Genomic DNA, 25,876 nt, shown 5'->3' with positions numbered 1-25,876 from the left:
CGGTATAAAAGAAGCTAGAGTGATGGAATTGAACTACTTATATGTTTCATAAGCTGATGAATGATAGTGGTTAATAAAAATTGAACTAAAATTATGTTGTAGATTAATATTTGAATCTGCCAAGAGAAGATTGTGGGAAAGGAAAATTTGTTGAGTAGACTCTACCATGGCATGTTATCATTTCACTAGGTAAGTTCATACAATATGAACATTATTTAACTTTCTTTTCTTTTGTTCTTTAATTATATAATTAAAAATTTAGGAAGTCAAATTTGGTATGTTAAATATATAGAGAAGAAATAATGTGTTATAATACGAAGGAAGGTCAATGAGATTACAAAATGGAAGCATCCCCATGAACTTAGTTAAAGTCTCATACAAATGGTTACATGTTATTTCCTAATGATTCTGAGATCCAAGATTTGTTGCGGACTCGAAGATACACGTGGCACAGATTTAGCTTAGACTAGTAATCTGATGTCATTTTAAAGGTTTAGCGTAGACTAGGGGTGAGTATTCAATCGAGTCAAGTTGAATCAAGTAAAAAAATTGAGTTAATCAAGCTGACGAATCCAATTTTAGCAACCGAACTCAATTTGATTTTTTTTTTAATCAAGTCAAAAATTTTTGAGTCAAGTCGAGTCAAGTTAACAAATCCTATTATTTATACTCAATGTTGCATTTATATGGATCGATTATTTAACTAATAGATGAAGTACAAGATTATTTAACTGCATAAACAATATAATGGTTTCCTTTTGATTTAATGAGTAAACTTTTATCAAAACAATGTAGTTTTGTCTTTTTAACTTAATGGTTTTGACTTTTAACTTTAGAAAAGGTAAACATTTATCAAACGACATAGTTTTGCCTTTTCTTATTCAAATTTTTGGATAACTGATAACTCTTGAAAAGAGTTATATTTCATGCCTTTAGATCTAGCTAATTTTCTACACTTAGGTACATTTAGTAGCATTTTAGGACATTCAATTAGTATTTTTCTTGTTTTAGCTTTACATTAATAGCTTGGACGGTACTTAAGTGTTAGTTATTTTTAATTGCTTGTGGAAGGGTTATGTGTGGTGGTGGATTGGTAGATGCAGGATGAGGAACAAGAAGTAGACTAAAGGTTTTTCGGGGCAAAGGGTTGGACATTTTGTCAACACGAATCCCATGACAATGTCGGAAAGATGTCCAATCAACACTCAAAGTGTATTGGTCTTAGGCCCAGTTGAACTTATACCAGATATATCTACCTAAAAAAGAGGGAAGAAAATCATGGGCTATTGGCTTTACCCTAGGGAAAACGATTATAAAAGCCAATGGAAGAAACCTAAAGGGGCGAAAAAAAACAAAAGAGAAAAAAAGGGAGATCCTTAGGAAAAAAATAGAGGGTAGTTGTTAAGTAAAGACAGGAAGAGGAAGACGAAGGCAATCCCTCTCAGCCACCACAGGACACTGCATTCCTAGAGTGTGGGTTGGATAAGCAAAAGCTATCTTCCTGAAGTTCTTCTGTTATTTCTTGATTACTCTTCGTGAATTGATTTGATGAAAATGATGTTGAATGATACTTTGGATTTATATTTTAATTGCCAACCCATGAGCTAAATCTTATAGGGTTGGATTACTTTATGAAACACTTATTTTCTTTAATGACTGAAGCATAGATCTACTGTAATACACTGTTTAATTCAATGATCTTTTACAAAATTGCAAGTTTGCAAACTCTAGACATAGATGGACATATAGCATGCTCATTAAATTAATCTAATTCTAACAAAGGTTAGGTTAATGAGATTGATCTCGAATGATATGAGCAAGTGTCCGATAGAATACTTGTAGCAACCTCTAGACATAGAGTATCGTTCATACAGAAAGAAAACAAAACAGTGCAGGGTACCGTGCTAAATGCCTATAGACATATATCACTTAAAGCAAGGCAACTTGAAGTCTCGTTCTCGAAAGAAGCAGACCATTTTAGAACTCTTATGAGCAATAGATTGAGTATGGTTTTGCTGAGGCATTATTGTCAGTAAGGGCAGATTATTAGTAATCCCGACCTTCCAAATCAACATCGTAGACCCTCTATCATTTTCTATAGTATCTTCGCAGTAACATTTTTAGTTGTTTACTTGTTCGTTTGCATATTATTCAAGTAATTATTCTCAAATTTTCCATTGTATTCTTGCTTTTGTCTTGTCATAGCATTTTCCATTATTTATCAGTTACACATATTGCACACATCATTATTCATTCAAATTACTGTTGCATTCTTATCATTATTTCTGTCATAACATTAATCATACTTCATTATAATAACTTGGACATTTTATACCTAATCGATCTCTGTGGAGACGATCTCACTTATCACTTTATTACTTGATCCAATGTGTATACTTGCACAATTCACGTACCATTTCACACGCGACAAGTTTTTGGTGTCGTTACAGGGGATTGGCAATTGGTGAAATTTGGTTTTGTTATTTTCTTTTGTTTACTTAGTTTTAGCTAACATAGTTGAATTTAATTTCCACAGTTTTTCCATCAGTGTATGTGAAGAGACCTTCCTGCTAACGAAGAGTATCCTTTTGCCCCAAAGATTGGGAGAACTTTATGAAGGATAAGAAGGGAATTATGTAATATGGCTAAGGAAGGGAATGATCCTAGTCTGAATGATCCATTGAATCCAAATGGTTGAGATGTTGATCCTCCTATTCATTGTGCAATAGACGATCAAGATAGACCAATTTAAGAGCATGTAGTTCCAATTTTAGATGACCTGAATATAGAGATAGTAAGACCACACATACAAGCTCAGCAATTCGAGTTGAAACCGGTAATGTTTCAGATGTTGCAAACAGCAGGACAGTTTGGTGGATTACTCACTAAAGATCCAAAGCTGCATTTAAGACTTTTTCTAGAAGTTTGTGACTCATTTAGGCAATAGGGTGTTCTTAACGATGCTTTGTGACTTAAATTATAACCATATTCTTTGAGATATTGTGCAAGAGCGTGGCTGAATGCTTTACAGTTGAGAACAATGGCATCATGGAATGATCTTTGCTAGAAATTTTTGCTACGGCATAATCTAAAAAATATGAATGCCAAGCTTAGAAATGACATCACATCTTTTTGGCATTCGAAGGATGAAATGCTATATGAAGCTTGGGAAAAATTTAAAGAATTACTTTAGAAATGTCCGATGCATGGATTCCAGTACTGGACTCAGATAGAGATTTATAATTGGTTGAATGCATATACAAGAATGGTAGTCGATGCCTCTACAAATGGTATTTTGTTGGATAAATCTTATAATAAAGCATATGAGATTTTGGAAAAGATTGCCAACACTGATTGTCAATATCCTACCACGGGAGTTGGGATAGATAAGAAAGCTGTTAGAACCATTGAGCTTGATGCAATCATTTTGTTGACAGCCCAGGTATCTTCTTTCGCTAATATAATCAAAACAATGAAAAGGCCCACTACAGTCTAAGAGATGAAATCAGTCTAACTATTGTGTGTTTATTGCGGGTAGAGGCAACATCTGAACTTTAGTTGGAATAATCAAGGTGTAGGGAATTTAAACAATGTTGCGAGAGAGAATGTTAATAGTGCACAGCCTGGTTATAATCATCCTATGCCGAGGTAAAATGTTCAACAGGGTCAAGCATCATCTTCTACCTCTATTAAAGCCTTGCCGAAAGAATATATGGCCAAGAATGATGTTGTAATTTAGAGCCAGGCTATGTCTCGTTAGAGCTCTTGAGAATCAAGTGTGGTAGATAACGAATACTTTAAGTTCGAGGCCACAAGGAGCATTGCCAAGTGATACCGAGAATTCGAGAACACAAGGGAAGGAACAGTGCAAGGCCATCACTCTTAGAAGTGGGACACAGTTGGATGATATTATTCAAGACACCACTGTAGAAGAGGACAACTCCAGACTCAACCATGGAAAGAATTCAAAATCAACTGAAAAACATAATGACACTGAAAAGGGTAAACAGAAGACTGTTGCAGTAGAATTAGATCGTGTTGCCAACAAAAAAACTATAGCAAAACAATATTAGCAACCTGAAGGGTGGTCACCTCCACCTTTTCCTCAGTGATTCAACAATTGTAAACAAGATGCCCAGTTCAAAAGATTTTTAGATGTCCTAAAACAACTCCAAATCAACATACTGTTAGTAGAAGCTTTGGTGCAGGTGCCCAATTATATTAAGTTTATGAAAGATATATTGTCAAAGAGGCACGGTTTAGGAGAATTTGAGACTGTTACTCTTATTAAAGGGTGCACAATAATGTTGATGAATAAATTATATCCAAAGTTGAAGGACCTAGGAAGTTTTACTATCCTATTTTCAATTGGAAATCATTATGTTTGTAAGGAATTATGTGATTTAGGAGCAAGTGTAAATCTAATGCCTATGTCTATTTTTAGAAAGTTAGGAATTGAGAAAGTAAGACCTACTACAATTACATTGCAACTAACTAATTGATCCTATGCACATCCAGAACGTAAAATTGAAGACGTATTGGTAAGAGTAGATAAATTTATTTTTCCTATAAATTTCCTTATTTAGAATGTGAAGCTGACCAGGATATGCCAATTATTCTTGGAAGACCTTTTCTTGATACTGGTAGGACTTTAGTTGATGTGTAGAAAGGCTAATTGGCTATGAGGTTAAATGATCAGCATATTACTTTCAATGTATTTTATGCCTTGAAATGTGCTGATGAGAATGAAGAATGCCACGTCATTGGGTTGATAGAAAAAACAATAAGGGAAGAGTTTGCAAAATTTTTCCATAGCAATTCTGATAATGATGAAGACTCACTTGAGCGGAGTGACACAGTAATTTTTAAGACATTGGTGAACTTATGGAAGCCAAGCAACTTGTAGATATACTAGGGAAGAATTTTGAATACTTAGATTTATCAAATTGCTCTTTTAATCCTCCTAAACCTCCTATAGGGGAACCTCTCACATTGGAATTGAAACCTTTGCCGCAACATTTAAAATATGCATATTTGGGAGATAACAACACTTTGCTGGTACTAATTTCTGTGGATTTGACACCTAAGCAAGATGTCAAGTTGTTAGACATTCTTAAGGCTAGTAGTAATTTCTGTGGAGTTAACACCAGAGCAAGAGGTCAAGTTGTTTGAAGTTCTCCAGAGATCTAAGAAGGCATTAGGATGGACAGCTGTCGACATCAAGGGAATCATCCCTGCTCTATGCGTGCGTAAAATTTTATTGAAGGATTGCCATAGCAATTCTATTGAACAGTAGAGAAGGTTGAATCCCATCATGAAGGAATTTTTTAAGAACAAGATTATTAAGTGGCTCGATGTTGGCATTATTTACCGGATTTCAGACAACTCATGGGTGAGCCCTGTATAATGTGTACCCGAGAAAGGAGGTGTAACAGTAGCGACTAATGATAACAATGCACTCATTCTGACTCGCACTGTCATGGGATGAAGAGTATGCATGGACTATCGCAAGCTGAACAAGGCAACTAGGAATGACCACTTTCCCTTATCGTTTATTGATCAAATGTTAGACAGATTAGCTGGAAAGAAATTTTATTGTTTCTTGGATGGATATTCAGGGTATAATCAGATTGCTATAACTCGTAGTGGCTAAGAGAAGGCCACCTTCACATGCCTATATGGAACTTTTGCATTTAGACGGATGCCATTTGGGTTATGTAATGCCTCAGCAACCTTTCAGCATTATATGATGGTCATATTCTCAGACATGGCAGAAACCTTTCTTGAAGGCTTCATAAATGATTTCTCTGTGTTTGGCAATGATTTTGGAAGATTGCTTAAAAAATCAAGAATTGGTTTTGTGTCGTTGTAATGAAACAAATCTTTTTTTGAACTAGGAAAAATGCCACTTCATAGCCCATGAAGGCATTGTTCTAGGGTTTAAAGTATCACAAGAATAGATTGAAGTTGACAAATCAAAAGTTGAGGTAATATAAAATTTTCCACCTCCCACCAGTGTCAAGGGTATTAAAAGTTTTTTAGGTCATGTGAAATTTTATAAAAGAATCATTTTGGATTTCTTGAAGATATCTAAACCCTTGTGCACCTTGCTGGAGCAAAATAAACCTTTCAATTTTGATGAACATTATTTGGTAGCATTTGAGGAATTGAAGAAAAAATTGGTAGTAGCACCAATTGTAATAGCTCCGGAATAGACACTGCCTTTCGAACTCATGTGTGACGCCAGCGATTATGTTGTGGGAGTAGTGTTGGGGCAAAGGAAAGACAAGGTATTTCATGCAATCTATTATGTGACAGAACCCTGATGGATACACAACTTAACTACACCATCATGGAAAAAGAGTTATTGGTTGTGGTATTCGTATTCGATAAATTTTGCTCTTATCTAGTTGGTACCAAGGTCACAGTCTACACGAATCACTCTGCTATTAAGTATTTTGTGAGCAAGAAAGATGCCAAGCCAAGAAAGATACCAAGGTCACAGTCTACACGAATCAATTTATTGAACTCTTCATGTTTTTTAAATTAATAATAGAATAATTATCATTTATGTAAGAAAAAAATAATGCATTTAAAATTCTTGATTATATAGATAACTTACTAGATCAAATGACTGCTTTTGCATTTGTCTCATTCTCTTTGAGCTCATGATTCTTAGAGACACATAACTTCGTCAATTCTTTCTCACTTCCATGTCTGGATATAAAATATTCTGTTAAAGTTGTCTTGTTTTTCATTTTCTTGACTTTTTATAAGCAAATCGAATCATACAATTACGAAATACAACTTCAACCTTCGTATTATACTGTTGTGAAAAATCAGCAACATTACCACCATACATGTTTTTAGCATCTTTAGTCCATCTTCGAGAGATATACCGATCAAAAATTTTCTTGACATTTTTAACACTAAGAATTCGTAAAGCATAAGAGCAAAGATAGTGATAACTCTTGAAAAGAGTTATATTTCGAACCTCTAAGCTTGATTAAATGCCTGTACGTAAGTAGATATATTTGCATTTTTAGGTTATTTTTAAAACATTGCATAATAACGCTTGGATTATGCCTTAAATGTCATTTCATCTTACTTTCACTGTTGGGAATAAGAGAATTGGTTGTTGTATATAGAAGGTGCAGGAAGGATAAAGAAAATGAGAAAATGAAGGAAGCAAAATATTATCATGGAAAAAGGTTAGACGGGTTGCCAACACAAATGTCACGGAAATTCCAGGAAAATGTTGACGTAGCACTCACTCCTCGTCACTCTCAGCTAGCTGGATGTTTACCAGATAAATCCACCTAAAAAAAAAGGAAAAAAGTGTGTGCTGAGAGAAGGGGACCTACCCTATAAAAGAGGAAAGATAAAAGAAAAAGGGCACGAGGATTTTAGAGGGGTATTCAGAGAGCATTTTTCTCTCCAGAAAAACTCGTGAAAAAAATTTCAAAGAAAAGGGAGAAGGTAGCAGCTTAAGAGGAGAGCAGAGACGAAAGGAAAGGGATAACCAATCAGCCTTGGGTCTTGCACGATTTAACAGTGTCGAAGTGAAAGCTAGAGTGGGGAAAGCTTCCTATAGTTCTACCTTCATTTTGTTAATTAATTTATGTGATTTCTAAACTGTTAACAATGATGTTGAATGTTATTCTGATTTTGGATTTTAAATCCCAACCCATGAGTATTTTCATTTGGGTTGGAATTACTGGATCTATCTTGATATTTTTAATGATCATGGTTATGTTTTGAGCAGATCTACTATTTTATTCGATTTGGACTATTTTAAATATATGCATGCAAGCTCTAGACATAGATGAATGCATGACATATCCTTAGACTTGATTTAATTCTAAAAAGGTTAAATAGGATGGATCGTAATCTAATGATACGAGAAAGTGGAATGACAAAAATGTGCAAGAATACACAATCGCAACAAGTAATAAAGTGACAAGTAAATGTCGAGTTATCGTACCCACAGGGACTGTGAAAAAAATTATTTATGAATGTAATTAAAAAAACTTTGGTGAAGAAAAATATTTTGATTTGAGGAGGTGATTAAAAACTCAGATTTTTAACTAAGTCAAATAAATAAAAAGAAAATAAAAGTTCCAATGCACGATTTCAAAAGATGGTTTTAATCAGGATGACATAATTGTGTTAGATTAATTACATTTCTTAACTTAGAATTATTAAACTCATGCTTATGCTGTTACGAATAAATTCACGGCAACTCGATAATTTGCTAACTTATGAACATGCTTACCTACCAAAATCAATTTATCTCTTGACTATATCTCTACGTCAATTCAACCGATTAAACAAATTTTAATAAGCAAATGTGTTAATGCACATACATACTAATGAAATTAAAATAATATCTTGTACATATCTCTATGCCAATTCAAACAATTAATTCAATCTCATAAGCACATAAAAGATTACATGAGGTAACAATGTATTTCTACCTTGAAACAGTTTAATCACAATAATCTTGCAAGTTATGCAAGGCTAATGTATCGTTAGATACCGTTGTTAAATTAACCCTCAGCTACCTTAGATGATTAAACATGCACTGTTTAAGTATCGTGTCAATTAATTACAATTTCAATTCGTTTAAATAATTAATTCATTAGTTACCTTACAATTATAATGCAAGAATAACTTAGTCATGGTTTTACTTAATCAAATATCTTACCGAGGCCAATAACAACACAAACAAAATTTTAATAAATTAAATAGGCGAAATGCAATCAACCTAACACAAATTGAATTTAAGCCAATTTAATTAAATTAAACATATAAACATCATAAATATTCATAGGCACGTTCATCATAACAACAACAAAAATTAAAAGGATAAAGAACAAGAATCAAATCTAGTGTTTTCTCCATGGCTTGACTAGTTTGCTCCACTCCTCATTATCTGCTTGTTCTTTTCGAACTGAGGCTTCTACAAACACTTGAATGCTACTCCAAATGGTGGTTTATCGATTCTTTTTCAAGAGGTGAAATCGGCAAGGGAATAGGGGAAGAAAGTGAAGAACAATAGAAGGAAATGAAGAGATAAGAAGAGTTGAGATGTGCTTGAAATAAGAAGCAAATGGGGTATTTATAGGTTGAGAAGGCTGCTAAAAATAGCCAAAATTAGCAGCCAAAGACTCCCCCCATGTTCGGCAACACATGTGGCATGTTTGAAGATTTCAAACATGCTATTTTTAGGTAGGGGCAAATCTTGAAAGGCATGAATAGTGGAGGGGTTTGAATGCAAATCGAAGGAGTATTCAAGGGATATTTTTCAAGCCAAATAAGAAGCTAAACAAGCTGATTAGGTTAGCATGTGGGATGGTTTTGGGCTGCCTAATGCCTAGTTGGATTGGTTTTCTCGGTTCAGCTCAACTGGGCCCCTTTTCATAATTAATTAACAATAATTTATTTAACCCAAATTAAATTGGATTAAAATTAAAATTAATTATATTATGAATTGAGACACATAATTTGGACCGTCTTAGGTTGAAAATTTAATTCCCTTGATGCTTCAAAATTGCTTCTTGATTTTGCGCTTCTAGTAGTGTTTGTAGAGCCGTTTTTCACCTTTTGTGCGAATATGTCAAAAATGATCAAAATTAATCAAAATTTATTACAAAATTAAGTAATTAAACATGTTAATAATTTAAGTACAATGTAATTATTTTATAATAATTATATATTTTTTGACAAGAATTTTACAGAAACTGCATGAATTTGAGTTAAAAAGGGCATAAAAAAGTGTGTATATTTTCGTGTTTCTACACCACCCAAACCTAATTCATTGCTTGCCCTGAGTAATGCACAAATTGAAAAGATTTTTCGGAAACACCTTTGAAAATTTCCTTCAAAACAACATTCTTCCCAGAATTACAAATTTGGTATACTTATGCTCAAGAGCAAGAATTTTGAGATTTACGCTACTTAAGTATACATATCATTCAAATTAACCTTAATTATTCTTATGATAGAAAAAAATAGACTAAATGCTTCCTAATATAGACATGTTAAATCCCTACCAATTTGATTTTATTCCTTTATTCAAGCATAAGCTGCAATCATTAAGTTAAACTTATGTCTTGATATGTTGAACATAGCAATTTCTCTCCACTAATGTAGGTAGCATAGAAACTTGAATCAATAGGTCTTTAAAAAGGTTGTAACATGGCTAGGCTAGGGGTAGGTAAAAGATAGATAAATTTAGGCTAAAAACCCTAGACTCAAATTCAATTGAACCTTCGGAATAATTACCTTCAATACACCAACTTAATTTGCTTTCACATGGTCTTTTGTACATATATTTTCTCTCAAGTACATATGCTCTTTTTTTTTCCTTTTTCTTTTTTTTTTCTTTTCTTTTTCATGAGTATTTTACTATATGTATTACAAATGTTTTTGAGCATTTGATACTTCTTTTCAACTCCCCCAAACTTATTTTCAAAGAATGTTCTGAATAGTAATGAGTCTTGCATTTGGGACAATTTCAAGATAATAAAGAGAAAAATGATGGCTAAATATTGCAAGGGTTCAAATAAATTAGGCTATATAGTCTCAAAGTTGGGTTTCAAGGGATAAAATTTCATCAAGGTTGGCTTAAAAGGCTCAAACGGTCTAAACAAAATTTTCCTAAATCATTTTCAATATTCCATACTTCCTAGGATTTCGCCTCAAGAAACTACTAAGTCAATTCTAGAGACTTAAACTTTCATGCATGCCTAACTTTCTTAAGGAACCAAAAATTTTATTGTATGATTTGCATGATTTATTAAGAGTACATTTATCTTTAATTCAGCTAACATAGAAATTATTGAAATAATAGAATTTTATTCATATTGAAGTTTATCATACTTAACAAAATTTTAAATTTTTGAAACAAAATATACCCTAATCATAATTAAAAGAAAAATTTATTCTGAGAGGAACTAATTTCAATCTTTTGGTCCCTCTACTTAAAATGAACAATGTCCTCATTGTTAGAAGTGAATAGATATTATACACTAGGTAGGATTCTAGAAAAGAGGAGGTGAGTTAATTTGACTGCTTAAGTACCAAGCTCTCTCTAGATCCAATCCTAGATATCTATATATCTATGCCACACTTTGTACTTTGCAACTTGTTCATTTTTATTTATGATTTCCACCTCTTGTTTTATTATGCGAAAAATAAAAATCCTAATAGAACCTTATCCTAAAACATTAAATAACCTAGGAAAGACAATGAAATAAAGTAAAGATCCCGCTTTTTATTTATTTGTAAATCCCTCAGAATATGACTCATCTTTTTCCTTCCTCGACATTGGAGTCCATGGTTTGAATATAAAGTTTGGAAATTCAGGCACAAAAATAAACAGGTTATGAAATATATATTTTAAATGCATATCTGATTGAGTCATCCATATTTTTTAGTATTTCCAGTAATCTTGTTACTGCAACTACATGTGTTGCAGCATAGTCATTTTTCCAAACTGTTCACTTCGTGGAATGGTGTTAGATAAAAGGACTTTCAGCGTCGAAATTAGGAAATCTGTTAAGGGTGGTTTCAATTTTGGGCAGGTGGGTGAGTAGCTAAGGGTAAGGTTTAGAGTTGAAGAGGGTGACAATTTTAAGGATAGTTTAGGTGCGATAGTTGGTGACTTCGAATGAAGGTATTTGGGGTGGTGATTTAGGGAGTTAAGGGCTGCAACATTAAGGGATTAAGTGAGATGCACTTTTGGGCTACTTGGGAGTGGTGGTGGAGCAATGTAAGGGCTATAGGTTTGTGCGGAAAAGGGTTGAATATTTCCATTCCTAATAGTGTCTTAAGCCCAATGGCAGCTCCTTTTTAGATCCTAAGCTCCTGTGTTGAAAATAAACTACAAAAAACTCAAAGAAATTAGTGATTGGGTTAAAAGTTGACCCTTCATTTAACAAAAAAAATACTTAAATTCTTTGGGCTACTTAGAAAAATATTTTTTTTGAAAAATTACATTAAATTAAACTCTCAAGAAAGGCTGAAAGGGTCACAGATGGTCCCACTTAAGTTCCAATCTCCTAGACAGAGTTTTAATTAATGTAATGAACCAAAGAAAATTTTATCTAAGCCTACAACTTTATTCAAATGAGAAAAAAACCTAAAAATATAAAATAACGATAGAGAAAGTAAAGAGAACTAGGATTGTCATTGACCATGGTGGTGTCAAATTGCCATTTGTCATACCAACCATAACCATCTAGGAAGAAATCATATTTTTTCCCATCAAATCTGTCTAACATCTTACTGGGGAAAGAAAACCTAGAATGATCTTTCCTGGTAGCCTTGTTTAACTTTCTGTAATTCCTACAAATCATCCAACCCATGACTCGAATATCTACAATAATCCACCCGATACCCTTCTTGTGATTTTCCAAAACAACAAATGACTCTTTTTCTTCATTCTTGGTGAACTCAACTGAAATCATGATAGGTAGAAATAGAGATAAACCCAAATAATCATATTTCAAATGAAGAGGCAAAGTCTTCAGTTCCAATTCGACTGGCTCTTTAATCAACACTTTTGGTTGTGTGTACTCCCGAGATAGTAACGCTAATGATTCTAGTGGAACTTCTTGAGTGAATCCCTTCGTTTAGCTTTTAACAAATCCAAACATTCCTCGTCTTCATCATCACTTAGCAAATCTGCTATCAAAATACATTCTAATAGATGATCTATAGAATTGAGCTCCAGCTTTGTAGAAACCAGCAGTTCCATCTTGGAAATAGCAGAACAGTCTTCAACTACATCTGGGGATTTAGCAACATCAAAGTCATTAAAAGTCACATTGTCATCAAAAATTTCTTTCAACTGAGTATCTCATTGCTGCTTCTGGAATTGTTGAGGATATAGCAATGGTGGAATTTTAGCTTTAACCGGACAACTCTTATGTGGAAATTTTTCTGCATCTGACAAGGGTGTTAGATAATCAGAACTAACTAGTTTAGAGTTTACCTTATCAAGGATCATTGAATCTGACTTCTGGGGTACAGGAGTTTCAACACTTGGTTGAACTTCCTCTTTGTCTTGAGCTACAACAGGCTTATTTTGAACATCAACCACGTTGGGCTCCAATGTCTTTCTACTAAGCAAAGAGACTGCTTTGCAATGTTCTTTGCCCAAAATTTTTGGATTTTCTGTGTCGTTTGGCCAAAAAACTTGGGGTTTATTTTGAAGTTCATTAGTTAGCTGACCCATTTGATTCTCCAGATTTCTTAAAGTGGTATCATTATTTACTGTGTATGCCTTCAACAGATTCTCAGGATCACTTGAAGATTCAGTTGGTGGGGGTTGTTGCACTTTTTGAGAATATTTCGACTGATAATTTGGTCGAAATGGTATCACAGAGTCGCTATGGTCCGCCCATTGATTACTCAATGTAGAAATTGGATGATTCTGCCATGAAGAGTTGTAAAAATTTGATTGCGGACCATTCCAATTCTAATTTCCCATGTAATAATTTTGTAACGATCCAAATTTTAAGGTCATTGGAAAATTGAATTTTGGGGTCATTATTTCCGCAAAATGAATTCGTAAATATTTACTAGAAATATTTATAAAGTTAGTAGTGGTTAATTAGATTTTGGTTAAGTGAGTTAGCTTGAATTAAGGCTTAAGTGTAACACCCCTAACCCGTATCCGCTGCCAGAATAGGGTTTCGGAGCATTACTACCATTTGCAGATCACTTAAAAAAATTAAAATACTTACCGATTCAATGCATCATATAAAATAAATATATTACCATTCAATCAACAGTTTGGCACTTGTATAAGCATCAAACAACAACATTGTTAGTATACTTGCACATATCTCATATAAATTCAACATTGATATATCTATTTTCTCGACATGTCGCACTTGAGTTTAATAATAGTCTCAATTACATAATTTCCTTGTATCAACATATCAAAGATAATCATATATGTACATGTCATGAAACATATCATGCTCTTATCGTTTCTTCACAAGCATATATCATTCATTTCATTATATCAATATTTTATGCTTCATCATTTCCATATATTTTATGTATATTTATTACGGTAATAGCTTATATCAAACTTAACATAAATTATACTCCATGTACTTATACTTATTTCGTTTATCCATTTTCATAATTATTTCATACAACGCTTTTGTACATATATTTCCATATGACCAGTTCTTGTAAACATTTCACACAACCATTTCATATAACCATTAGTCATCCGATACATTTTACGAATATCAATTGTTCAACAGATGTTATAGCGTCTCCCATCCACGATCTTATTTATCTTTGACGTGATGCCATAGTGTCTTTCAACTATGGTCTTACTCATTTTCTGTCATGTTGCCATGGTATCTTTCAACCATGGTCTTATTCTTTTCATGTCACGTTGCCATGGTATCTTTCAACCATGGTCTTACACATCTCATATCAGGTTGCCATGGTATCTTTCAACCATGGTCTTACACATTTCATATCAGGTTGCCATGGTATCTTTCAACTATGGTCTTACACACAGGTTGCCATGGTATCTTTCAACCATGGTCTTACATATTTCATATCAGGTTGCCATGGTATCTTTCAACCATGGTCTTACACACAGGTTGCCATGGTATCTTTCAATCATGGTCTTACACATTTCATATCAGAGAGCACACTCCCGCGAACCTCATCCTTACAAAGAGGGATTACCACCCGGCTAAATCCTCGTAATATAAACTCATAGAGTATTATTGGGATTACCAGTCGAAGCTAAATCCTAGCGACAATTACTCTAATGAGCTTGGATTTGAATTACCGGTCAGGCTAAATTCAGACCCTAATTGATTACCGTCAAGGCTAAATCCGTTTACACATATTCTTCGGAGGGCTATATCGGTATAGGATCACCCGTCAGAGCTAGATCCTTTTCTTGTCAATTCCTTTTCAGAGATCCATCGAATTTTCCTTTCATTCAACCGGGATTTCTTCTCCTTTTATCAAATTTATCAATGTTTCATTAAATTTCATATAATGAACATTCAAATCATATTCATGTCAAAAACATGCATTTCAAGCATTTAAGAATATAATTCAAGTTACACAAACTTACCTCATTGCTTGTTTGTGTTTATAATTTCATTAATCTGATATCTTTTCTTTTCCACGATCAAGTCTCATATTTGAGTCGTCCGGATCTTTATAAATAAATTTGAGTATCATTTTCATTCATTTCATATTCTAATGCATTTAATTAATACTCTAGGCAAAATTAACATTTCACCCCTAAACTTTTAATTAATGACGATTTCATCCTTTGGGTCAGGAAAATAAAATTCTTGCAATTTAATCCTTATTTCCAACTATTATTGATAACAATCCATGAATTCTATAAAATATCAGAATTTATCATAATTTCAACACTTTTCAATTTAATCCCTAAAACATGTTTTCCCCCAATCTTGAACTAAATTAATAATTTCATTCAATTTTGTAATTTAAATAATAAAATAATCCATTTCATGCAATTTGGTCATTTCTGACATGTTTACAAAATTGCCCATGAAGTTTTACTTTTATTCAATTTAGTCCCTAAGCCTAAAATATGCAAATTAGCCATGCTAGATGAATATTCATACATATTTTTCCTCCTCCTCATCTCTATTCCACATCCTTAATGTAGATAACACACTTGTAAGTAACATTATCCATAATTTTTATTATTTACTTTTATGAATATTCAAGTCGTCTATCTCGCATCATAGTCACTAAATTATTTATATCTGGATCTATAGAACTCCAAATTAATATCTGATAATTTTCCCTGAATCTAGACTCATATATATTCTTACCATAAAAATTTCAGAATTTTGGTTTAGCCAATAAGTACAATTTATTCTTTAAAGTTACCCCTGCTCATTTGTCATGCTTCGACCCTCTTCACCAAAAATTAATTATCTCCTCATACAGGATTCAAATGATGTTCTTGTTTGTTTCTCTTAAAAATATACTCATTCAGGATTTTATAAATATAAATTTAAGCCCCTAATTATTTTTATTCAATTTTTTCAAAGTCAGAACAGGGGAACCCAAATTCATTCGACCTTGTCTCACAAAATTCATTATATCTCAAAATTTACAAATCCATTGCTTACACTATTTCTTCTATGAGAAACTATACTCAATAATATTTAATTCCATATTTTTTCATCTTCTAATTCGATTTCTACAATTTATGGTGATTTTTCAAAGTTAGTCTACTGTCTTTGTCCAAACTGTTTTTGTGCAAGCTATTAATTACCATGTTATAACACCCTTATTTTCTTTTTCTACACCATTTCTCATCACTTTCTCTTATTTTCTCTTCACTAACATATCAAAAACATAGGACCTTATGTAAGAAAACTCTACTATAACATTATTTCCATGCTTTGTCAATAATAACAAACTTAAAAACATATTGAAATCTTGATATACTTACCTTGTTCTATTGATACTAATCTTTAACTTGATTTTCTCTCTCCTCCAGCTTCTATTTCTTGAATCCAACTTGATATTCTAACTCCCCATGCTCTCTTTAACATTTTAATCTCTTGGTAGCTATGGAAATTCATTTGATTTTTGGGTGAAAATGGTGAATTTTTGGTAAAAGGACCAAATTGTAAAGAAAGTAAAACTTTCTTTCTTCCTCTCTTTCTCTCACGTTAGTGCATGGGAAAATATGGATGAGAATTTCTCATCTTTCTTTCTTTATATACTAATAAAATAATAATAAAATATCTTATTAAAGTATTAATAAAATAATATTTATCTAATTAAATAATTATAAAATATCAAAATATCTCTAGCATCATTATTACTTTCTAGATTTCTCTCTCTTCCAATTGACCATTTTGCCCTTCATTATCTTTTAAAATTCCATCCTTGAGTCATTATTTAATTTGGTAAAATTGCAATTTAGTCCTAATTCATCCATTTTCTTTAGTTTCTAAATCATTCCACTCTTAAATTATTTACACTATTGGTCCTTCAAATTTTTCATATTTACACTTTAACCCCTCAAATTATGAATATTTACTCTTGTGCAACAAAACTTTTCTCACTTTTACAATTTAGTCCTTTCTTGAATTAATATATCATAATATACTTCTCAATATTGACATAACTCAAAATTTCCTTTTTGTCACTTTATTTCCTTATTTTACTATATCAAAGATAATAATATCATCTTGTAAAATTTTTAGAGTATTACACTAAGTTAGTGAAAGGACTAGATTGAATAAAGGATAAAAGTTGAATTGTGGAATAGAGAATATTCAAGGGACTAAATTAGCAAATAAGCCTTGTGTGACAAGTGTGTGGTAAGTATAAATACAAGTGCATTATTTTAATTGGTACGAATGTATATATATATATTTACTTATATTTTAAGTATAAGATATTTAATATATATAATATATATTATAATAATATAATAATATAATAAAGCATAAAAGAAATAAAAGAAATAAAATAAAGAAAAAGGAAAGAAAGAAGGATGAAACAGAATAGGGAAAGAAAGAAAGAAAAAGGGAAAGGAAAAGAAAGGAAAAATAGGGTTTTAAGGTTCAAGCTTTAAGTGGTAAGTCAATTTAATCCCTTTTCTTGTAATTTTGGTGTCTATGGAATCCTAGGAAGAAATACTATTTCAATTTTGTTGAAATTTAGAAATTTATTGAATTTTTAGTGTTGATTAAGTTGAATGAATAGGGGAATTATTGGTTTAATTTATAGAAATTCAAGTTAGAAATGGGAGAAGGATTGAATTGTAAAGATAGATATAAGTTTTGTAATAGTAAGGATTGATTTGAGAGGATTTTATAATTAATGTTTTAAATTTTAAGAGTTGGAATGGTTAAAGTGACAATTGAATGAAAATATAGGATTTATTTTGAAGAGAAAGAATGGTTATTGTGATAGGACTAAATTAGAATTTAAGCAAAAGTTGTGTAGAAATTGAAATGTGTAATGTGATATAGTATGTTGATAATTTTATTTTAATGTTAACTATTATGTAGCAAACATAGCACCGGAAACGTCATCGAAGAAGGGAAAGGAGAAAGTAAACGAGGATATTGAGTAGAGTCGAGAATTATGGTTTGTAATTCTATAACCAAACTTAGTAGTTATTTTGATACATATGATTGATATTATGTATGGCTATTGAATTTAAAGTAAGTATTGATATTGTGGTATTGTGTTGACTTATGAATAGTTGAATTGAGATGTATATTGATTTTTGATGATGAATTAAGAAGTGAACTGGAAACCCTATTAATAGTGTCGGGTTAGTCGGATATAATTGGCATGCCATAGGATTAGAAGTGTTCAGGGATATTCTGACTTTCTGTCGATGAGACACTATAAGTGTCGCCTCACTTATTCTTCGCTCAGATTCGTTCGATGAGGTACTCGTATACAGATTACTATTCATATCATTCTTTATTGTTACGGTGTATTAAACTTCGTGATGAAACATTGTATGATATCCCGATGTGTAGCTTGGAATCCATGTATCCGTCCAAGTCCGAGTTATGTTAATAGGGGTAAACTACTGTACTGAGCACTGAAAGATACTATTGTTACTGTATGATCTTATTGAATACGATTTTATTAATAAGTGTTATTGTAATTTAAGGATAATTGAATGGTAATTTTTAAATTTCTTATTGTTAGAATTGATAGTTTTATTTTAAATGCATGTTAAGTATTGGTTTATAGAAAAACCACTGTGTGTATACTCAGCATATGGTTTGTTTTCCGTACGTAGGATTAGGTACGAAAGAAAGTTAAGGACTCAGCATCCAAGCCAATCCCGAACTCAAAGTGGTGAAGTACCTTTCTTTTGGTAAAATGGCATGTACCTAGGCTGATAATATTTTATTTTGTAAATGATAAGAATGAGCACGAAAGATGTTGAAACATAGTATGAAATATGCATATTTTGGAAGTTAAACTTACATTAGTTTGACTAGTATGATAAGGTAGTATAATTTCGATATGAATTGTGGTATATAATCCTTAAGAGGTATTATAGTGAATGAATGAATATTTGCTAAGTTTGAATGGCATAATGAATGATATTTGATTTAAGAACTATTAGTAAATGTTTGGGCATGAATTAGATGTGTTTAGCATGTGAAAATAGCTTTAAAATTGTCAAAAATCATGTTTTCACACAGCCAAGTCACATGGGTGTGTGCTCAACCCGTGTGGCTCTCTGTTTATGTCACACGGGCTATCCCCACAGTCGTGTGTGCAAGTCTGATCTGCCCACGAGCTCGCTGTGACATCCCTAATTTGACCCTAGTCGGAAAGTGGTTTCGGGACCACTAAACCGAGTCTTATAAGTAATTAAAAGTTATATTCTATGTTTATGATGTTAGTAAATGCATGTGTGAAAGTTTCATGCATTAATTTGATCATTTCTATGTGAATTTATTAAAATGGACTTGTATGAAACATTGTTGAAAGGTGATAGGCTAATCTTACAATGGTCTAATAGTACATGCATGCAAAAGAGTGGTTTTGCATGTCAATTTGCCCAAAAAAGGGAAGAGTGGCCGCCATGACAAGAATATGGGCAAGGGAACATGTTTCCAACATGTTTAGTTAGAGGATTATGTAGAAAAATAAAGAAATGAAAAAAAATGAGCATGGATGCCCCCTTTTGTTGCCGTGAGTAGAGGAAAAGAAAGGAAAAATTTGTTCATCTATTCTCAAATCTTGGCCGAAAATACTAAGGGAAAAAGGAAGGATTTTTGCTTCATGCTTGGTTTAGAAGAGAACTAGAAGGAGATTTGGTCATACTTGTGTCAAGATTAAGGTATGTTTGAGGTTGTGTCATGAGATTCATGCATGTTTTAGTTGCTAACTTGATGTTCATGTTAGCCCATGGTTCAAATCCTTGTTATGCCATGGAAATGGTATTTGGCCAAGGTTGATATTGTGTTAAAGCCATTGCATGCTAAATGTGAAACTTGTTGATGATGCATGTAATGATGGATTGACTACTCTTGAAATTTCTTTTAGCATTCTTGAGTAAGACATGGAGTTTTCTTTGTTTAACCATGACCAAAAATTGAAAGGGGATGGTGTGGGATGTATTCGCCATGGCATGCTCATAAGTGCTATTTATGCTTGTTGCATGATAGGTAAAAATTTGTGTTTTGATATATGTGTATATGTGTTTGTACATAATGTTACAAATGGATGTGAAAATATATGCTAGATTGGGAAAATTTGATTAAATGTTCATGAGATGAAATTAGGTGATTAAAAGATGTTAGTTGACATTGTACATATATATATATATATATATATATATATATATTCGGCCATTAAAGTGAGTATGTAGGTAATGTTGAATCAAGTTTTTGGTGCATATTCGGTTAGGTGTATAATCGACCAAATGGGCGATTAGTAAGAATGGTTGCGAATATACAAGCATACATATGCATGTGTAGTTGAATTATGAATGTTTAGCAAGATGGTTAAACTAGTGATTTATTGATTAAGCTCAAGGAGTTAAAGAAGGAGAATCAAGCAAGGAAAGACGAAGGTCATCGAGTAGCCGACTTGGAACTATTTTACCCAACACGAGGTAAGTCATTAAGCATATATTTGGTGTTGATTAGAATGATCATAATATATATGCAAATGTGTTTAAATGAGTTGATGTGTAAATGGAAATGTATGTGTATGGAGTGATGCCATTGTTGAATGTATAAAGGCAGCAAAATGCATAAGGTATTGGTCTCGGCACTAAGTGTGCGGGTATAAATGGACACGGTGACAAGATTGGCACTAAGTGTGCGAGTTTAAAATTGTACAAGACTAAGTGTGCGAGTTTGATTATATAGCACTAAGTGTGCGAGCTGAATGTATATAGCACTAAGTGTGCGGATTCACTATATGCTCTTGCATTACAATTGGCACTGAGTGTGCGACATTACCGAGTTAATCCGGACAGCGGATCGGTAAGTACCTTGAGCTCATGACGAATAGGCAATATGTTCATGCTCGGGGTTGAGCTTGGTAAGCTTTAAATCTATGTGATGATTGCAATTGTATGATTGTGGTGAAAATGAGTTGGTGTGTGAAAATGCCTCAAATATCTTATTGTATAGAATATGAAATGTGGATGTATGACTTGGTATGAGATTGAACCGAAAGGTCCGAGGAATTATAGTATAGTTTCGATATGGATGGAGTACCTAGCCTCGTTTATCGTTTCATGTTGTGATAATTTTATTAATGGTTGGTTGATGAATGCTTATGACTTCATCGAGTTATAAACTCACTCGGTGTTTTCTTGTCACCCATTTTAGGTCTCTTGGACTCGTGTCGTTTGCGTGCTCGGAACCGTCGTTGAAGTCATCACACCGGCTGGAAATCTTTTGGTATTGTCTTCGTAGTTGAACTAGGAGAACATTTGGCATGTATAGGCTATTTTGTTTTGTTGAATTGTGGGTTGTAAACTTTAAGCCATACGAAAATGGCCTATGTGGTCGGTTGAGTGTGATTCTAAAACCTATGGTCACGAGCCTTAGAAACTTTAATTTTGATAAGGTGGCCATAGTTGCATTACGTATGATGAAATAGTTGCCCATGGAAGAATTATGAAATAGTCATTGTTTGCTTTAGTAACAGATGCTGCTAGCAGCAGCGAGGTGAGATGGAAAAATCACTAAAAATAGTAGAAGTAGAATTAAATAGTGAATAAATTATGAAATTGAACCTTGATGAATCTATTTTCATATGGACGAAACGAAACGACCATATGAGCCGTATTTTAAGAGATATTCGAGATTTCGTGAGACGGGGCCAGAATGGTTTCTGGGTCCCCTGTCGCGACTTTGAAAATTTACTATAAATTATCCAGAAAGAATTAGAAGTCATGCCTTATATGTGCAGATTCCATTTTGAGTCTAGTTTCATTAGAAACAAACGGCACCAGTATTAAAGCCCTGTACAGAGAGATATTCAAGTTGTAACGCGCGAAGGTTAGTGTAGTCGACCCCTGTAACATGGGTGACTTTAACTAATAAACTTTACCAATTGGGCGGACCAAAAGTTCTAGAAATAAATCCATGGATGGATATATGAGTCTAAATTCAGGGAAAATTTACGGAATCAGTTTCCAAGTTTTGAAACTCGAGATATGATTTTTAAGGCGACAGGACGCAGTTTTCCAAATTGTTCGAAATGCCAAATTGGTTGGTACTTTAAGAGGATTTGTCTCGTTAACCCTCGTGTCCGACACCGCGATGGTCTCGGGTTCGGGGTGTTACAATTTTATTGGTATCGAGCTATGGTTTAGTCGGTTCTAGGACTACCATAGCGGCGTGTGAGTGTAGCTATACATGCCAAATTGTTAGTGCTTAATAATGTGATGACTTCGACGGTTGAAATTTTTGTTTTGATTAGCAACTAACCCGAGATAGAGAGACCCTTGGCGGATGACGTCGAAAGTGTAGCGGCTGCTCCGCGCAAGGGACACCGCTGATGAGCCTCGGTCATCCGCGAATAATCAAAATGAAGGCGAAACAAGCCTTCTTCACCATGATGAATGAGTGGGTCGCATGAATATGCCCGAACCAACTGGCTGTCCAACCATTCCGAATTTAAATACTCCGCCCCAAGAGTCCGCAATGCCTCCGATTCTCGATCCCGTGAGGCTAAGCAAACCACCAGAGACTTGATTAGGAAGCGCGGTAGAGGAGTTCAAGGCCATAGTCATCGATGATGCCGAAAGAGCCGAATTACAGCTCGATAACACCATTCGAGTGTTAGATGAACTGTCATGCACACCCGATGAATGTCTTAAGTGTGCTATATCCTTGTTATGAGACTCATCTTACTATTGGTGGAGGACTTTAATTTCCATAGTCCCAAATGAGCGAGTTACTTGGGATTTCTTTCAATCCAATTTGAAAGAAATACATTAGTCAACAGTTCATCGATCGAAGCGTAAGGAATTCTTGGAACTCAAGCAAGGCGGATGAACGTGTCGAATCTGAACATGAGTTCGTAAGACTTAGTCGATATGCTCGGAGTGTATGGTGATGAGGTTGCTATGTGCAAAAGATTTGAAGAAGGATTGAATGAAGACTTAAAGTCGCTAGTGGGTATTTTGGAGATAAAGGAGTTCGTAACACTAGTCGAACGAGCTCGCAAGGCGGAAGAACTCGGAAAGGAAAAGAAGAAGGCTGAATTTGAAGCAAGAGATTATCGTAAAAGATCGTGAGTAAAGCTCCGTTCTCGGCAATAAAGAAGTTCGGGAGGACACTAATAAGTCGAGGGCGATCATGGAATTTCCATCGAGCCCGACCATTGACGGACTCCCGAGCTACTTTGGTAGCTAGTGTGGGCAATAATCGTCAAGAGAGACCGAATGCCCCCAATGTGGAAGGCGACACCTAGGTGAATGTTGGGGTATGTCATTAATAGGGCTGTTATGGATGCGATTCAAGGACCACTTCATTAGAGATTGCACGAGCTAGATGAGAAGAATAAGATGCAAGGTGCAAGACCTAGTGGAACAACGGCTAGAGGTAGGCCCAGAAATTTCGGAGGTAGGGGTGGTAATCGAGAGGAGCCTTTGATACTACTGTTTCGATCCGAGACCCGTGCTCTGCTAGAGCATATGCCATCCGCACGAGAGGAGGCATCCTCCCCGACGTTATCACCGGTACTTTTACTCTCTTTGATACTAGTGTGATTGCATTGATTGACCCCGCTCTACTCATTCATATGTATGTGAAACCTTAGCATCCAAGAAGACTCTACCGTTGAGTCTCTCGAGTTCGTAATTCAGTGTCAAACCCTTTGGGTCAATATGTACTCGTTGATAAAGTGTGCAAGAGATGCCCCGATAATTCGAGAATCTGTTTTTCGGCCGATCGATGCTTCTACCATTTGATGAATTCGATGTTATTCTTGGTATGGATTGGTGATCAGTACATGATGCGTTGGTGGATCGCAAAAGGAAAACCATTGATTTGAGGAGTGCAAATAATGAGGTAGTCCGAGTCGAGTCTCGATTTAAAAGGAGTGCCAGCGATAATATCTTCTATGACCGCTCGGAGGTATGTGAAAAAGGGTGTGAAACATACCTTGCGTATGTATTTGAAAGTAAAGAGACGGAAAGGAAACTCGAATCGGTACCGTGGTTTGTGAATATTCGATGTTTTTCACGAGGAGTTCTTGGGATTGCCACCGGTTCGAGAAGTGAAATTGACATCGAAGTTGTACCGTACTACGCCGATCTCAATAGCCCCGTATCGTATGGCATTAACGAATTAAAGGAATTGAAGGTTCAATTGCAAGAATTGACAGATAGAGGTTTCGCTCGATCGAGTTTTTCTCCATGGGGCGCACCAAGATTGTTTGTGAAGAAGAAGGATGGAACTATGAGATTGTGCATCGACTATCGTCGGTTGAATAAAGTGACGATAAAGAACAAATATCCGTTGCCACGAATTGATGATTTGTTCGATCAATTAAAGGGAGCCTCGGTGTTTTCAAAGATAGATTTGAGGTCGGGTACTATCGGTTGAGGTCCGAGAATCGGACATACCCAAGACGCTTTTAGAACGAGGTACGGTCACTACTGAATTCTTGGTGATGCCGTTTGGGCTTACTAATGCCCTACGGTATTTATGGATTTAATGAATAGAATTTTCAGGCCATACTTGGATCGGTTCGTAGTTGTATTTATCGATGACATTTTGGTCTATTTGAGAGATGAAACCGAACATCTTTGAACACCGAGGCTAGTGTTGCAAATCTTACGAGATAAGCGATTATCGCAAAGTTCAAGAAATGTGAATTTTGGTTGAAAGAGGTTAGCTTTTTGGGGCACGTGGTGTCCAGACGGTGTCGGGTGGACCCAAACAAAATTTCGACCATAGTCGATTGGAGACCTCAAGGAATGTTACCGGGTTAGGAGCTTTTGGGGCTTGCGGATACTATCGACGATTTGTGAAAGGTTTTTCGATGATAGTCTGCACCGATGACAAAACTACTTCAAAAGATGTTAAGTTCGAGTGGTCTGAACGCTTGTCAAGAAAGTTTCGATCGACTAAAAACTGTTTAACCGAGGCCCCTGTACTAGTACGCCCAGAGTCCCAGAAAGAGTTTGTCATATCTGATACGCATCCTTGCTTGGGTTAGGTTGTGTGTTGATGCAAAAGGTCGAGTTGTGGCTTACGCGTCGAGACAACTAAAGTCGCATGAGAGAAACTATCCGACCCATGACCTTGAACTAGCGACCATAGTGTTCGCCTTGAAGATATGGCGGCATTACTTGTTTGGAGAAAGGTGTCACATTTATTCGGACCACAAGAGTCTAAAATATTTGATGACTCGAGAGATTTAAACCTGCGACAAAGACGTTGGCTTGAGTTGTTGAAAGACTATGAACTCATCATTGATTATCACCCGAAAGGCCAACGTGGTGGCGGTGCTTTAAGTCGCAAGGCACTGGTTGCTTTGAGAGCGATGGATGCTCATCTATCCGTTTCACCCGATGAGGTGCTAGTAGTCGAATTAGAGACCAAACCGTTATTGATTCATCAAGTACTTGAATCTCAGAAGGTCGACGCTGAATTGGTCGCTAAGCGAGCCGAATGTGTTTCGAATGAGGAATCAGAATTTCAGATTGACGACCATGATTGCTTGACGTTCAAGGGTCGATTATGTATTCCAAGGAATTTGAAACTTGTTTCGATGATTTTGAACGAGGCTCACAGTAGTCGAATGTCAATCCACCCGGGTAGTACTAAAATGTACAATGACCTGAAACGCCAATTTTGGTGGC

At 34.5% G+C, this 25,876-nt stretch overlaps 1 non-coding gene across 1 annotated transcript; it reads right to left on the bottom strand.

Moving 5' to 3' along the window:
• Positions 1 to 3,106: 3,106 nt before the first annotated feature.
• LOC128287482 (small nucleolar RNA R71) lies at positions 3,107 to 3,213 on the bottom strand. The gene has a single exon (XR_008278182.1). It is a non-coding gene; the product is annotated as a small nucleolar RNA R71 (small nucleolar RNA).
• Positions 3,214 to 25,876: the final 22,663 nt, after the last annotated feature.

Source organism: Gossypium arboreum, chromosome 13, assembly GCF_025698485.1.
Source record: "Gossypium arboreum isolate Shixiya-1 chromosome 13, ASM2569848v2, whole genome shotgun sequence".
Classification (NCBI taxonomy): Eukaryota; Viridiplantae; Streptophyta; class Magnoliopsida; order Malvales; family Malvaceae; genus Gossypium; species Gossypium arboreum.
Note: the sequence above shows the minus strand (reverse complement) of the source record. Positions and strands in the feature narration are given on the sequence as shown.